The sequence below is a fragment of the Helianthus annuus genome, chromosome 13, assembly GCF_002127325.2.
Source record: "Helianthus annuus cultivar XRQ/B chromosome 13, HanXRQr2.0-SUNRISE, whole genome shotgun sequence".
NCBI lineage: Eukaryota > Viridiplantae > Streptophyta > Magnoliopsida > Asterales > Asteraceae > Helianthus > Helianthus annuus.
In genome coordinates, this window is record NC_035445.2 from 140,868,936 (window position 1) to 140,886,862 (window position 17,927).

At 36.4% G+C, this 17,927-nt stretch overlaps 1 long non-coding RNA gene across 1 annotated transcript; it reads left to right on the forward strand.

The window, feature by feature from the left end:
• Positions 1 to 15,227: 15,227 nt before the first annotated feature.
• LOC110899494 lies at positions 15,228 to 16,961 on the forward strand. Its single transcript, XR_002570321.2, has 2 exons — positions 15,228 to 16,004; positions 16,646 to 16,961. It is a non-coding gene; the product is annotated as an uncharacterized LOC110899494 (long non-coding RNA).
• The last annotated feature ends 966 nt before the right edge of the window (positions 16,962 to 17,927 follow it).

The window sequence follows — 17,927 nt, forward strand, 5'->3', positions numbered from 1 at the left end:
TTCCATTACATAATTTATTTGAGATCCATTTTTCTAATTAAAAAAAAAAAAGAGGGGCACAGAGTTTGATTTCTCGGGAAAGTAATTGTAAAGATATAATTGAGATAATTTGTTTTCTTTTATTTTTTTAAAAAAAATCAAAATTTGTGATTCAAAAGTTTTTTTTAACGGTAATATTAAAATGAAACAAAATATGTCACTTTTGAATTTCTTGGATCTTAAATTTTTTTTGGGCTAACAAGATATATATTGGGTTTACACTTCCTAGAAGTATTTTTACTTTGAGTCTATTCGAGTTGATATTTTTCGGGTTGACACCGGGTTATTTTAAAAGTAACTTGAACTTGGGTTTTGAGCTGATTCAAATATTTTTTTTGGGGGGGATTAATTAAAAAAAAATGTTTCAAAATCAATTAACTCGCACTGCACAAATGGAACTTGAAACCGTAACCGCACCCCGACCTCCAAAGTTGAAAGGATCAGCCAATTTCAGCAGTTGGAAAAACCAAATCAAGTCCTTTTTCGAGTACACAGACTATAACCAATGGATCTCAATCACCGTCGGACCTCACGTCCCCATGACCGTTCGTGATGACATGCGTGTAGTCAACAACAATCCCTTGACTTACACAGATAAAGACAAGGCATTGATTCAACGTGACCGTCTGGCTCATGCTGCTTTAACAATGGCCATATCAACGAACGACTACAACATGTTTGAAGAATACACGACAGCAAATGAACTTTGGTTAGCTTTGATTGATTTCTATGAAGGAGACAAGGAACTGATTCGGAATAAAAGAGACATGGTCCAAAAGGAATATGACATGTTCAGTGGCGTTCGCGGGGAAAGCCTATCATGTTATATTAGCCGATTTCGAAACATGATGGCTAAAATGAAGAAGGCCGGTAATCCGATCACCAATCGCGGTGCAATACGCAAACTTTTGGACTCATTTCCAAAAGAATGGAGCTTGAAATGTATGACGATCAAACAACACTACTTGAACAACCTGAATCCAATCACGCTATCAGATGTGATCGACACACTAGAAACGTTTGAAAGAGATCAAGTCGAACATCTTCAGAAATCTGTCCAATTTGCTGATAGTCACAAGAACTTCACATCTGCAACCCCAACAACCTCCAACGGCTCAAGCCCACAAGCTGCAAAAGCGTCATACTTCAACAATGCTTCTTCAATCTCTGAAAAGGCTCCACAGTCTGATGTAAAGACTACTGTGGTCGATGATGCTCAAGCTATAAAGAAGGAAGAAAGGAGCAGTGCAGCTAGTGAAAAGCTAGAAGAAAAGATTCTTGAAGAAGCAATGAAAATGGAGTCAAACAAAGAAAAGGATGAGGAAAATCTGGAGAACAACATCCCTTACGAGTTTAAAGTTAAATTGTGCTCCCAATCATGTGTGAACGTCGTGGCACATTACAAATCCCTCAATCGTGACCTAATTAGAGACAAAGAAAAAGTTTTGCAATTTAACAAAGAGTTGAAAGAAAATGAAGCTGCATATCAGAGAAAGTTGAATTCGACTTTAGCTGAAATGCAGACTTTAAAAGAATTTGTTTTCAGAAAAGATTTTGTCATAAACGACTTAACTGAAAGATTAGAAAAATCTCAAAATGAAAACAATAGATTGCAAATCATAATTGATAAATGGAACGTCAGTAAAAAGGCACTGGTTGACATTAAAAATTGCCAACGACCGACATATGTGAAGGATGGAATCGGGTCAAAGATAAGCTTGGAAATGAAAGAAAAATCTTTCTTCCTCCACATAGCAAAAACTATGTACCCATGCCATCTCCTCATCCTGATAATGATTTGATTAATGAAAATGATCTTGTTGTTGAAAATGTTTCTTGTGAAAATGAAGAACTTACTAACCTTTCTGATAACAATGCAGATGTGAGTGAGCGTGAAAAAGATGGATGCGATGATGACTGTGGTGGAACAAAAATAGGGATAGGTTATTCAGGCGACAGTTATTCCACTGTTAACTGGTTCGCCTGGAATTGTGATAAAGCAAACAAAACTTCCACTGTTAACTGTAATGGACATGTGCCTAAACCTAAGACCCACAACCACGATAATGTAGTGGTTGAATGTCCTGATTTGAACTCTGCCTTTTGTGATGAAAAAGTTGTGTGTGAATCTCCTGTGTTTGTTCCAGAATTGAAACAAAACAGATTCGGAAAATTCCTCACGGAGGAAATTCCAGAATTTGTTCCATCTCACACTAGTACGTCAGAGTCAGAAAAAGAGCTAAATGAAGAAAGCAGCAGCAACGACACAAACACCACAACTTCAGATGGTAGCGAAGGAAGCTCAAGTGATGACCACGATCCAGATTTTCAGTCATACCAAGAATGTGAAAGCTCAAATGACTCGGAAACTTCAGTAACAGATACTTGTAAAACGGTTGAAGACCTTGAACCATCGAGTGTTCAAGAACCAACAACCTCAAATGACATTACAAGTCCAGTCAATCAAGATCCACTGGAAGAACACTTAGTTATTGAAGACTGCACAAGCTCAGATGATGAATCAGTGTTGAATGAAAGTCTTGGGGAGTCAAAGATTAAAATATCATCTAAAGCTGTCGAACCTCACGTTTGTCAACATGCTGAGTCAAGCTCAAAGCAATCCCCGCCCCTAGTTGCATTACACGGAACTGCAAAGTCTCAAAAGCCATTCAAGGCTTGTTTTAGGTGTGGAAAAGAAGGTCATGTGCTCAAGCAATGCCCAGAACGACACGATCCAGATGGTAAAGGCAACCAATATTGCTTCTCTGGATCAAAAGGTAAAAATCACACATCTTTGAAAGGTCAGATGAAAAACTTTCAATCCAGATCTCCACATGTGAAGCCGGTTTCACATGATTCAAAGATTAAAAGGACCAACACATCAAAACCTCAATCTTTCCCTCCGGGTCTTAAACATAAGATTATTTCAAACTTTAACTCTTTTACAAACAAAATTTTTAAACCAACACAAGTTTGGCGAGTCAAACAAGTGACTGTAAAAGAAATCAATGAGGGAAAAGATTTGGTATATCGAGAGGTTTCTTATTTTGATGAAAGGGGACAACCCAAGACTACGATGGCTTGGGTTCTACTCTCTAACTGAATTGCTTATGAGTGTAGGAACATCCAAGGAGGACTGTTAGTAACACCGGTTATTATCAGTGGTTGTTCTAGAGACAAGTTGGGGAAAATCACAGGTTTGGTTATGGTATCTAACCTGGTTGCACACTTAACTGCACTGTAACACACTCATTTTCTTGTTGACATATGCTTTTGTGTGCCTGATGTGGAAGACTTTATTTTGTAAATACATGTTTTATAATTTTTAATTTTTTAGTAATTGATTGTACATAAATAAAATTTTAGGGGGAGTATCAAAATACTTCCTAGACCATGAGATGTGATTATTGCAAAATAATCATGATCTTATATGAGAAATGATAGGAACTAACTTGATTATGTCTTCGCATGAATAGGATCTGATGGAGGATACGGCTCCAAGTTAACGATATGTCGGTAGGTTCAGCATTTCAGATAAGTAAACTGCATCTTGGTGATAAAGATAAAGTCTACACAAAAATTCTGGATTTCCACAGCATTATGCATTCTTGTGGGTAACACGTTGCGGCATATGGCTTAATGGTCTTGAATCTTGCGTTGACAGATTGCCAAAGTCCGAGATTTCGGGTCTTTATATTGGTGTTTCATTCGGGGATATCATAGTCGTTCTTCTGCTGCATCCAGATACATGCTGACCTAGACGGTATGATATCTTTTCTTAATAAGTGCCTTAAAAAAAAAAAAAAAAAAAAAAAAAAAAAAAAAAAAGAGGCCAAACCCTTCTCATAATAAGTGCCAAATTTGGCCAAAACCTTAGTAGATTAGTTTGGTCACTCTGCTGTACGGAAGTACTGACCTGTTCACCAAACTATCTGTCTTAGCCCTCGGTAGTTCTTGGGATCTCTGTTGTACGAAAGTACAGACCTGATCTCCGTTCAATCGTTGAAGAGAATGAAACCAATATACTCACCTGTTATGAGGAACCTTTGTGCATACCTTGATCGCGGGGGTATGTCCTGACGTGGGACTCACGGGCGTAATGTTTTCTATTCTAAATAGCCTGTGTGGGGGCCATCGAATCTTTGTCAATATTTACCAAAACATGATAACAAGTTCACCGGATGTATGTCAAAAGAATGGTGCATGGATTAAGCGGACAAACATACCGGCAATCGTTCTTGAGTCGTGGCTATCCTAAAGAAATTTGAAGTGTGGCTAGGCTTTTCAAGTTGGTATGATCTTGTATTTGATCAGCTCTATATCTCAAAGGTTGAAAGATAAAAAAAAGAAGTTTAAAAAAAAATCTAAAATCCAAAAATATTTTGATTTATATACAGTTGTTTTTCTAAGTCTTCCATATCACATCAATCGTGTCTCAAACCGCTTGAGATACACTTTCCATTGCACAATACAGATGAATACGGTTTTGTCTGTACTTTGAATCAGTCTAAAAGAAAATGTGGAGTTGTGTTTATGTCTGTGAACAGGTTACTTTGACTATTTGCTGCAATGATGGCCGATCATCAATTGAGCAAGATACCAGACCAAAGCACCTATTTCCTGAAGATTGCAGAAGATACTGAGCTAGGAGTCCTCCTCCTACATCTTCTGATTCACTCAAGCAAAAGAGAGTTGGAAAAAGTTGTTCCTGGTTGTCAAAGATGATGCATGCAAAAAGGGGGAGCTTGTCAGTTTAAAGTTTTTACAGAGCAAAGTGTCAAAAGAAGATCTTCAGTGAAGAATATTTGGAAAGCATCAGTCTAGGGGGAGATTGTTGGGTCTAAAATTGAGACTGAAGCTTGCCAAATTGAAGATTACAACACGCATGAAGTTGACGGTTCTAAAGATGACGCAAGAGTTTGATAACATAGGCTAAGGGGGAGATTGTTGGGTCTAAAACGTGTAGTCTAATGTTATCAACGAATCAAGTCAACAAAGTCAACGCCATCAGGTCAAAGTCAACGAGCAAGTCGACACGGGAAGATCGAAGAAAGATATGGCGTGTGGAAGTTCGAGATTCGATAGTTATAATGCTTTGGATAATTAAATATATTTTGAGTAGTCAAAATATATTTATTATCTTGTTTAATGAGTTTTCATGTTTAGTGCTATTTTTAGTAAGTTATTATCTCTAGGGACTTAAATGTAATTAGCCTAAAATGGTAAAGGCTATAAATAGAATGAGATGATTAGGGTTTTAGGGGACACACATTCTAGAGAGATTTGGGGGCTAATTGTATCATCATCATTGCAAATCATTCTAGTGGGTTTTATTGATATATTTTGGTGTGTTCATCTTGATTCTTATTCAAAATCAGATTTTTGGCTCGATTTGATCCTACAATAACGCATGTCAAGGCTCTGCCTGACTCAGTTCGTTGGAGTTCTGTCTCGTGTTGTATGGCTAATGTGATTTGGGTTATCTTACTAACACGTGTGCATTGTTTATTTTAATAGATAATAATCAGGAACTATAGTATTACCTAAGTCTACAATGTGAGTCATTCTCTTTTTCTATCAAACTGTTTTACCAAACCTCAAATGTTTTCAATTATACTTAATAGTGATTGAGTCAATGTATTCTACAATTGCTGCCGGTATGTGGGGTTTTGTATACATTACTTGTAATCCGTTACTATTGGACGACGAGTTAGCCAATGAGTAACATGACCACAGTCATGGAACTGTGAACATGACAAATACTGAATGAGTATATTGGTAGATATAAACATTGTAATCACTCTTAGCTATATTTTTGGGGACAAGTGTTGTGGGTGGAATTTTCTAACTTATATCCCGAAATTATATCCTGACTTTATATGTCTATTTTTGCTGCCAGGACACTGGACCAGGATATTGGTAACATCCTACGAGTGTTAACAATTTGCTTTGGCTACAAGGTACAAACGGTCATAAGGCTTGGTCTCCCTGAAGAATAGGTCAAGGTGGTTACAAGAAAGACGTTGGAAGCTTGGAGAAGGGGTTTACAACGGTCAAAAGGGAATATTCGCAGGATCCCGGAATTTTAGCATAATATCCCGGACTTTTAGCATAGTTAGTTAAACTTAGAAACTATATAAAGGGGATGTCAGATCCATAGGTGACACACAATTCGAGTTCTCTAACTCTCACACTCTTCTTTCCAGCAACAATCACAAATTAACACTCATCACTTGCAATCATTGTAACACTTAGTAGCGATCTGAGCATTATCCTGCACTGTATCCTGGTTATTCAAGCAATAAGAAGAACAAGGCAGCCGACGATTGTCAGCTCCCGAGGTTTTATGCCGGAGATCTAGATTGATCAAGGGCTTTCCTCGTACATCACGTGTCAACCTTTACATTTTTGCTCATTGTTTGATTATAGATACAACTCGATATCCTGAGCCGTATCCTGCTAACTGTTTTTGCAAACTAACAAACCAACATATTTTTCACAAAGTATTACTAGCACACTACCTCACAAAAACTAATTTGATCACTTAATTGCTTAGGTAATTTTTGACCAAAACAATGCCCATCACTCGTGAACTTTTATGGTGGCGGTGGAATTTTTGTTTGTTCCATGCGTGGAAGTTGCTTATCACGGAGAAAAACTCTCCCACCCCCAGTCCCCTTATGTATAACTAAAACGATTTATATATGTGGCTTTGTAGAAAATTAACATGACGCGCTAAAAATACAAAAGGACTATGATGTGGATTTTTTTCACTATATAAGCATTATTCAATTGAGGTCACATTGTGGAGCCAATGAAGGTGGCCAACCCACTTTCACTTTTTCACCTTTTATAGTTTTATTTTTCCCTCTCTGGCTTAGGTAATTGGGTGTAGAGGAGGGTCGACTTTAAAAGATGACCCGTCATGTATGTGTTCAAATCAACGGGTGTAGGATGAACCTAAAGGGGATGAACCTAAGATGTGAGGGATGAGCCTCAATATATGTATGTATATATGTGTGTGTTGGGGGGCGTCAAGATCAGCTGCAGGAGGCCGCTGAAGACGGAGACGGGCCTGAGAGGGTGGGGATCGGTGGTCGGCGCCGGAGGTCGACGGCAGGTGACGTCCCCATACCCGGTAGCTTTATACTTCCAAAACTTCTCATGGTTCCAAAGTGGATAAAAATAAAAAAATCTGTAACAAAAATACAAAATCATTGTCTAATGATCTTTAATTTAAGATCGGTTATGTTAATATAATTTTCATCCCCAAACGTTTAAGCATCCATAACACATGCCACACGATACACTCACGAGTTTATATACGATACGTTAACAATATATAACAAATAACATGAGCGAATGATGAAAACTAAGTATTTTTTTTATTAATTCAAGTTACGAGTATCACGTACACACGAGAATATGATATGACACAATGGCGTCTGCATGACCCAACTTATATGATAAACGAATTAGAAAGGAAGAGTTTTGAAATACATTTAAAAGAAAATCACTTTACGAATATGTTTTCATAGTTCATACATACACCATGCCATTGTATCCCGACATTTGACAAAGGTCGAAGATAGAGCTCAGACAGGCCACAAGGGTCAAGCTAGAGTTCGCATCGATTGTTGACAAGAGTGTTGTCATATAGGTAATAGGATGCAATAGCTATGGAATAAGAATGATATTAGATCATTTATGTATACTTCAATGTTGTTTTACACCATAATCATAGTTCACATTTCACAATAACGATGGACTATATATAGTCACTAAGCATATATAATCCGTTGTAACTTAAGCGATATCCATTATACTTTTGCTACCATTTTACTTATGCTTGATAGCTAATGAAGATGATCTGGACTTGTTATAACTTTTTATAAATGAAACGAATAATTAAATAAATAATAAGAAGAGAAATTAATATTAAAATATGATTTAAATATAATAAGATGATGTAACCAATCAACAATCAAACAGAATATAAAAGTTGAAGAAAAGAATTTAAAACGAATAACTCTCAATCATTTAATAAGAAAATATATCAAAACGGATTACTCTTCTCTTAACCTTAATCACAACTTTGATCTGGTTATATAGGACATGACTTAGTTAGAATTAGAGTAGAACTTAACTTCCTAATTAGATAATAATAAAATAAAGTCCATCTTTATCTAACCTGTCTATTATAAGTTAAACATAACTAATTTAGTTTATCTCTAATTAACTTAACCAAATAACCATATAATCATACTAATCCATAACTCGAATTAGTCGGCCCAACCTGTACCTCCCCAATATTTGAGATCGGCCCAACCCGCCTCATTGGCTCGAGTACGGGAATTACGTCCAACATATACAACAAAACATTTTATTTAAAAAGAAAAAAACAAACGAATGTTCGAAAGTTCAGGATATCACAAACATTACAAGCATTTTTTCTTCCACTTGACCGTATCGAATTTAGCTCTGACCAAACATATGAACTCGCTCTTATTTCACCAAGGAGATATTCCGACAAACACGATCATTTCTTGCTTTTCAAATGATTCAAAGCATGACCAAAATGATGCCTTACTACTTTTCCAGAAGATGTAGCATTGTCAACTTATAAACTGTCACTTTAAATCGGAAACACCTTTAAAAAGAACTTTATTACATAATAATAAAACTTTTGTCTACTTAGCATAACATAAAGATGGACAACAATAGATGATGAGCCGGCCATTAAATCACCGACGGTGTGTGGGCCATAATATCAACGGCGGCTATTAAGCCGGGAACATCTACATCGTGCGGTGAGGTAGAGGCCACAGGTGGTGGAACCCTAGAAACTTGATTAAGACAACTCAATCACTCATGGTGCATGTATTATGATGTGTAGATTTGTAACTTTGTATCACGTGATACCACGTGCATCATCCAACATTGTACATTTGTTGTAAACTAATGTTTGCCCCGCCCGTGTTGCGAGACACTAAGTTGTATAGTTATCTCTCATAACATGTATGTCTAGGTGTTTCGGTTATCTGTACTACTACTCATAATACGATCTCAAAAAAATGACATTGAGTCAACCAATTAAAACAAAACACTATCATACGTTTGCTAAACAAAAAAACTAAAACAATGGAAAGACTAAAATTTTAAATTGGGGCAAAATTGTAATTTTTCAAGACAGATGAGAGTGTGCCAAGTAGCCGCCTTACACGAATAAAAATTACTACGAGTCAACAAATTAAAACAAAACACTACCATATTTTTGTAAAAAAAAACGATGACATATCTGTAATTTTACACTGGGGCAAAATCGTAATTTGACAGGGAAAAAACGGTGACAAAACTGTAAATTTGAACTGAGCGTAAAATTGTAATTTGGCTGGGAGGAAAAAAAAACAAAACCAATGACAAAACTATGAATCTAAACATGGCAAAATCGTAATTTAACTAGACCAATAAGGAAGTGTCAGACAACTGTCTGTCATTATTCTCTCAGCCGCTCATGTCAACCAATAGATTAAAAACACTGTTACTGCCCATAACATTTGTAGATATTGAAATGAAATGAAATGAAATGAAATGAAATTGAAATGAAAAAAAATGAAAATGAATTAGAATAAAATATTGTTACAACCAATTACTTGCTAAATAAATGACTTAAATAAAATGTGAAAGATTTAATTTTATAATACATTTTATTTGCAAAAAGACTTTTTCTTCAATCAAACGTTGACAATTGTAGTTGAGTATACTTGGGAAGGTGCTTGACCCATTTTGGGTTTTGATGAACAAAACCCTGAAAACCGTATATGGCCTTTTAACTTCAAGCCCAATTAAAATGGCCCATATTTTAGTTGTTTTCACAATTTCACACTCACTCGATCCTAACTCCTAATCCTAACATCTAAGTTCCAAGTTTCGTAACTCGGCTAAACTTATTTATAGCGTGCCTGGATAGGGTTGTTCTTGTTCAACTTGCGAGTTGAGATGAGCCTGACTTAACCGGGGCTCGAAATCGCCCCACATAGATGTAAATTGAGCTTGATCTTGACTCGTTTACAATTCAAGCCAATTAGCTCATTTTAAAGTAAAAAAATTAAAATAGGTTAATCAAAGAAAGGGTTGTTAACCGATATTTCTCGGTTGAGTTGTAAACTTCTTACAGGGTGATTGGATGGGTTGGAGGTTATGAGAGGTGAATTCTCGTATATCTTTTGGGTTCGTTTGTTGGGTTTTTTTAGTTGGAGTTTAAGCAAAATTTATTTTACCTAAGCTTAGTTGAGTTTCCTCATCAGGACTTTTTTATTCGAATAATTCTACTCGTATTCAAATATGGATATTTTTACTCAACCGAGCTCATAGCGGGTTGAAAAACTTGTTCGATTCATTTGGCTTGAGTTGAATTTACTCGAGTACGCCACAAGTTATGAGTTACTTGACAATCTTGACTCCGTATGTGCGACTGGGCATGATAGTGTAATTAATTAATTATTTATTTATTTTAAATCGATGTAAGCTAAGTCACTTGCGCCTTGAGATTGCAATTTTATCACATTATAGGTAAATCGACGTTATAACATCTAAACATGAGTCAAAAGAATAAAACAATTTTAGCTAGAACCAGGGTGTCAAACTGTAAACGAGCCAATCTTTTTTTGTGAACTATTCAAGACTGGCTCGTTATTTGCTTGAATCGAGCCGAACTTAAACGAGCCTTGGTAATCACGTTCGGGTAATATCGCGAGCTTTAACGAGCTGTATACTTATATGGATAAAATACCTTATAATTAATATGATAAATATAACTAGCAGTGGTAATCATGACACATTATACAAAAATATGTTGATTCTGGTTAAGGAAAATGTTTACAACTTTGGTTCGGTCAACTTAAACTATACAAAGGGTCAAAATTGACCATTCTTATAGAACTTGATTATTAACAAGTCTAAATGGGTCAACACCACCCACGATAGTTGTTACGTCACCAACTACTCGTTGCCGTTTTTACCACCCCTACCTAGCTTCGTTGTCATCCATTACAAACACCGTCACTGTCACTATCATCTCCACCATCGACACACCTCTAGCACCAACACCAATACCAACTGTCGCCTCTGCTACCGCCGCCACGACCGTCCTTGTAGCCTCTAGCGCCACACAATATCGCCACTTCCACCCCTCGGGCGCCCGTGCTCTAGACAAACATTTGCGAGTAAACTAATTTTGATATATTTTTTTGAGAAAAATGCTCGGATAGTCCCTGTGGTTTCGCCTTTTTTCACCTTTAGTCCCTAACTTTCTAAAACTACTTGAATAGTCCCCAACTTTTCATTTTTTGTTCCCGGATAGTCCCTGGGTCTAACTCCAGTTTGTTTTCTCTGTTAAAAGGATGTGAAATGACAAAAATATCCTTCCCTTAAAAAGGCCAAACCACAGGGACTATCCGGGCATCTTCTTCATTTTTATTTGTAAAACCCCACCCACCACACTTCATCTTCAACCTCCACCCACCATCACCTTCTCCACCCTCCACGACGCCGGAACCTCCGTTCTCCGATCAGATTCCTCGCACGCCTCGACTCGCCTCGACTAAACAACACCAATTCCGATCCGATTTTAATGCACAAAAGTGATTGTGTATGTTTATGTTTATGTGTGCTGTAATGATTATATTCTTGAGATTTGTTTCTGAAAATTGACTTTTGTAATTCGTTTTCCTTTATGTTCACTCATTTCAGGTTCGAAGGAAAGTTATATCACTTTCCGTTACTGAATCTATAATCTTCATCCTTGAATCACACTTTTGTAATCCAATTTCAATCTCTGTATCCACAAATGAGAACAAAAATGGCGAATCAATGTTTGACCATATCGCAACATTCGATGATCCCAGACTCTCCTTCTCCATCGCTACAAACGCTAGCCTCTGCAATCTCATCAAAACGACACAGTTTAACTCACCTCGCTCTCGCGTACCGTTATGTCCACCGGTCAGCAATATTCGGAACCAAATTGAACAGATCTGAAACACCGAAAACGCATCATCGAATCAAACGATATGTTTCCGCTCAATTTCCCGATGAGGAATTCTTGAAGCAGATTAATGAATTAGCTCTCCGGTTTCAGGTTTCCGATGACGTTGAAAGTAACCGAAACTACGACGGTTTGGAATCGGAATTGGAATTGGAATTGGAGTGGCAGGGGGATATGATTCCGGCGAGTATAGAACGGAAAGCAAACAGTGTAGATCTACCGTTTTCGCTGCGAATAATTAAGCGAAAGAAACAATGTATAAAAGAAGCAGGTGAATCGGCTTATTGTTCAGTGAAAAAAGCGTTTTCATAAATGGTGTTTATAATCCGTGAGCTTCAAAGCTACAGATGAGAGAGCTTTTATATTACGAAGATTTACAGCATATATTAGTCAGAGTTCAAAAGGAGATGAACGCCTCTTTTGTTTGGTTGTTTCAGCAGGTGTTTTCACAAACACCTACTTTAATGGTGTATGTTATGATTCTGTTAGCTAATTACAGCGTCCATTCAATGTCACACAACTTTGCAATTGCACCGGAAACCACAACTGTAACCACCACAACAATGGAGTCAGTTTCCGAAACTATCTTTGATTCATCGTCTGTGAAAACATTTGTTACGAATTCGGGTGGGAAAACTGTGGTCGAGGCGAGTCGAGGAGGGTGATGGTGGGTGGAGGAATCTGATCGGAGAACGGAGGCTCCGGCGTCGTGGAGGGTGGAGGAGGGTGATGGTGGGTGAAGGTTGAAGATGAAGTGTGGTGGTGGGGTTTTACAAATAAAAATGAAGAAGATGCCCGGATAGTCCCTGTGGTTTGGCCTTTTTAAGGGAAGGGTATTTTTGTCATTTCACATTCTCTTAACATAGAAAACAAACTGAAGTTAGACCCAGGGACTATCCGGGAACAAAAAATGAAAAGTTGGGGACTATTCAAGTAATTTTAGAAAGTTAGGGACTAAAGGTGAAAAAAAGCAAAACCGCAGGGACTATCTGAGCATTTTTCTCTATTTTTTTTCTTTCTACAACCACTTATTTTAACCCGATCCTATTTGGTCAAAACCTATTTTGACCGAAATAAATCTATACTTTTTTAAATCGCCCCTTTGACAGTAAATCAAATTTATATAACAGTAAAACCATGTAGAGATTGTAATGAAAAATGTTAGGAAAATTTAGGGAAAATGTGTTTTTTTTAAGCGGCAAACTTTGGATACAAATAATGAAATATAATTTTGATTCATTTAATTATTATATATTATGTATCGTTTCCAAAGCAGAGTTATTTGGATACAAATAATTAAATATAAGGCCGTCTGGTATACTCTAACACTCGTATGTGTTAATCCTAGTTGACATGCGTTAACACTTGTCATACTGCTCCTGGAAAGTGTTAAGGGGCATTAAAACTTTAACGTGTTAAGATGTTAACTAGGAGAGAGAGTGAGAGAATCAAGCATAGGAACATTTGCACACACACAACATGCTATATATATATATATATATATTAATTAATTAATTTAAGGGTGTTAATGGGGGTTAAACCAATTCCTTGGTATGAGGTGAAGTGAAAGAGGGTCAATTGGATGATGTAGCGCCTACGTGTAGTTAAGGGGCGTGAAAGTATACCCTATGGCCTAATTGCGATCAATCTAATCCAAAGCAGGATTAAGATGAATGGGAAATTGTGTGGTTTGAATAAAGAATGGTATGTCATTAATAATTACATGAACAATAATAACTTGTTTTCTGTAAAACTAGATTGGGGAACTTGTAGAGGTATGGTATTGGACCCGACTCGAATGATTGGGCACGTCTGTTACTTATCAAATTTTATATTAATATTTATTATTATCGCTTGCTAACCCAACTGCGAGGCCTAACGTGATTTAGTTTACAGTACACTGAAATGGGTGTTGGTGCATTTATGTCTATCGCCTTCGTCAATCCAGTCCGTAGCATAAACTGAAGAATACTAGCCTTATATTGTTATAATTAGATAGAAAATGCAAGGTGGCATTATTGTAAATAAGGAGAATTTCCTTATAAGCCTTGGCCTATAAATAAGAGTCTAAGGTGTTAGATTCAAGACTTTTGACACTTTTGGCACTTGGAGCTTTGAAGATCTAGAGCTAGAGAAAGAAAGCTTAGAGAGAGAAAGTTCCGTGTACGTGATTCAGGTGTTGTATGTTATCATATTCATCAATAGAATCACAGATTATATTACGTCTCGTGTGTTCGATCACATTCGTGTACGGATTCCGCACGTCATACGTTCGGTTCGCAATCGTTTTGGAGTCAAAACCGGTCCTAACAAGTGGTATCAGAGCAGGAGCTCGATTGCACGGATCTATCACACGATTACGCTCGGAAAAACATCAGATTCAGATAAAAAATCGCATCAGATTCGCTCAATTTCTTCATCTTTTTATCTCTTAACGTTCTCAACTGAAAAACGTCAAATTAAACGGGTTTTAACGGTTCAAAATTGCTGATTTTTTGATATGATGTGCGAAAACACCTGATCCCATCCAAAAGCCTACAAAGTTTCAAATCTTAACTCTAAGTAATTTGTGAGAAATCTGAAATTTTGTGTTCGAAAAAGTTGTTCAACATGTTGACTGTTGATGTTGATATTCACTTGAATGTCGTCCGATCGGACAGAAGTCCGAACGGCTAGCTGACCGAACCAAAATTTCCATAGCTTTACACTTTTCAATTCATTTAAAGTTGTTGACTTGTTGACTGCTGACTGAACGGACAGCAGTCCGATCCACTGCACCACACTTTACACTCATTTAAGTCAGTTGACTTTGTTGACTTGCCAGCCGAACAACTAGCACCCTGTCCGAACGGCTAGCATCCCACCCGCACGGTCAGCAAGCCGTATCACTGCATCACTTTACAATTCATTAGTCTTTGACTTGGTTGACCTAACCGAACGGACAGCTGCCCGATCGACAGCACCCTGTCCGATCGATCAACCTCCTGTCCGAACGGTCGGCAATCCGAGTCATTAAGTGAACACTGTTATCTTGTCAGTCAAGTGGTGTAGTGGAAAAGTTGGTAGGTTTTAAACCCGCTGATGTGGGTTTGAACTTTTTTGCGGTAAATTGTTTTTTTTTTGGTAGAAGTGGATAACGAGAACCCTCAATTTTAATAATTTACGCCAATACACTTAAACTTTTGTTTTTTTGGTAGAAGTGTTGAACGAGAACACTGAACTTTAATAATTTACGCTACTACCCTTAAACTTGCACCTTTTACTTTATAGTTCTCAATACCAACCCCGATTCTACAAACACCACAATATTTTAATCATTGCTATAATTAAGTTCAGTTTGTTTGGCCATGCGTAGTATTCCATCCTTTCATCACACACTGGGTGTTTTCGTCTGGTTCAGCCGATTTTGATGAAACAGGAAACGAAAAATTAAACCGGTTGGGTTGGGTGATCGGCCGAACTGGCCAGTTTTGGCAGTTTAAACTGTTCTTAACTTTTTTATTTTTAATATTCAAAATCGTTAATTTATATTAGAACTTCTAAAATGATATAAGGTGGTTCATGAATATAATCGATTGTATCGTGTGAAAGTGAAAGAAAAATAAATAATAGAAGTTAAAAGCCTGTTTTCAAGGTCCAACCCGCCAGCCAAACTGTTCAACCACCTAAACCGAACTGTATAGTTTTCAAACTAGCCGATTCGCTTCTGTTTGGGTGGTTCGGCCAGTTTCAACGATTGATGAACGCCCATAATGGTTACTTTTGTATTGGTTTTTATCATATTATCTGATATGAGACTGTTGTACTGTTTGAAACAGCAAAGAGACTCCCTCGAGCTCAACCTACTCAGAACCCAGCCGGTATGGTTCTCGTGGACAGACCTGCTGACGGAGCCCGTGCTGGATCATCCGAATTTGATGTAATAGATGGTGCTATATTTAGTGTTGTCTCATATATATAACTAACTGATAGTCTTATCTAAGTCATGTATTAACTTATAATCTAAGTATATTATTATCTATTATAGATAACAAATTTTGGTACCATCTCATTTTGTGTCTACTGTCACTACATATGTTCAACCTTAAAAACTGTATAATTATTCATCATTCATTGACTAATAAAATGTGGTATGCATGGTTTTCTAAAAACCACTCGTGTTTGCACACGAGTTTTACTACTAGTCTACTATAATAAAAGAAACCAACTTTTTGGACACGTGTCATTCATTGAAGGTATCCTCAAATCTATACTTATCTTATATTAACTAAATAAATAAATAATAAATTAATATTAAAACTTATCATACTTTAATAAAATATTATACTCAAATCTAAATTGTTAATTTAATATATTTTTAAAACAAATACCTCTCTTTCCTACTTATCTTATATTAAATATATAAATAATAAATTAATATTAAATATTATCCTAATTTATTAAAAACTAGAATTTATACCCGCCGCGCGTTGCGGCGGCGAGCAACGACATAAGTAACTCAATTATTCGATTGTGATCTGGTTTATTATACAAAGTCTCTAACCCATACACTTCTTGTAGGTTCGACAGCTGGTGAAAAGCCCAAGCATTGATGCTGGTAGATGTGGAGTTGATCAAAGAATTGCACATTGTAGCATGTTTAAAACTGAGAATTAACTAACACTTACTATTTCAAGAGTTTTCTTTACATAATCCATTAATGCTATGTAATATCCATAAAAATTTAGAGTCCAACCTGTGTTTTTATTAATACTAATATACTATGCTTTCCCTTGTCAATAATTATTGCTCCTCCCTTGTCAATGCTTCTTCTTCAACTTCACAATCTCTTCCTGAGTCCGTTCTTCTTTGAAACCATATCCCCATCATCATCTCTGCAAAATTAAATAACTTATTTAAACTTGACTGTTCAACTAGATGGGCCAAACGAAAAACTGTTAGCCCGATAAATGACCCTCCTTTGACCCATTATCTAACCCGCAAAACATCCATTTTTCCAAGTCCATTCGATAAAGAATAAATACTGTTTATTTGAATTATATGCAAAACAATGAAGTTTTACTCTTGGCATGTTGTCAGACATTAAAAATATTATGCTTTGGTAAGATTTAGTTTTCTGTTAGTCTACTATCTTCCATATTATATTAGTTTCCCATTTTGTGTTTTAAGACAAATAAACAATAGACATATCAGAATGAAAATTTAATGACCTAAGTTAATTCAATTTTATCTATTTTTAATCAATCTAAAATCCTATAAATAATGGGGTAACGATAGAATGGTCGACTTCCATTTCATGATTCTATACTTTAAAAGAAAAAATATATATACCAAAGTGACACTGGCTAAAAGAATATTAATCGATATGATTTTTTAGCAACAAAGGAACTAAGCTTGAGTATTTGAGGTTGTTTATCAAATCAGTTGCAACGGAAGTTCGGTGACCAACTCATATTCTTTATTGTAATTTAACAAACATACAACATAATTTTTTTTAAAAAGGTTAAGAAAGTCTTACTAATTGATGCCAATTCCCAAAGATTTGAAAAGATCAAAACCCTTTAAACACTTGATTAAATAGTTAACAGTCCATACTTCTAAGGATATACTGATTCAATGTATCACATTTTGTACTCCCAATATACATAAAACAATCTTTTAAAGCTTATAGTAAAACCCCAAATGCAAATTTATCAAGACAAATTGTCGAGCAGTTGGTGTGCATTAAGAAGAACCCAAATGACATATCATATAATAAAGAACAAACCATAGATGACGATACTGAAACTAAGGTGTAGAAAACCGTCGCTAACCTAAACAAACAAAATCGCACTGCAGGCTA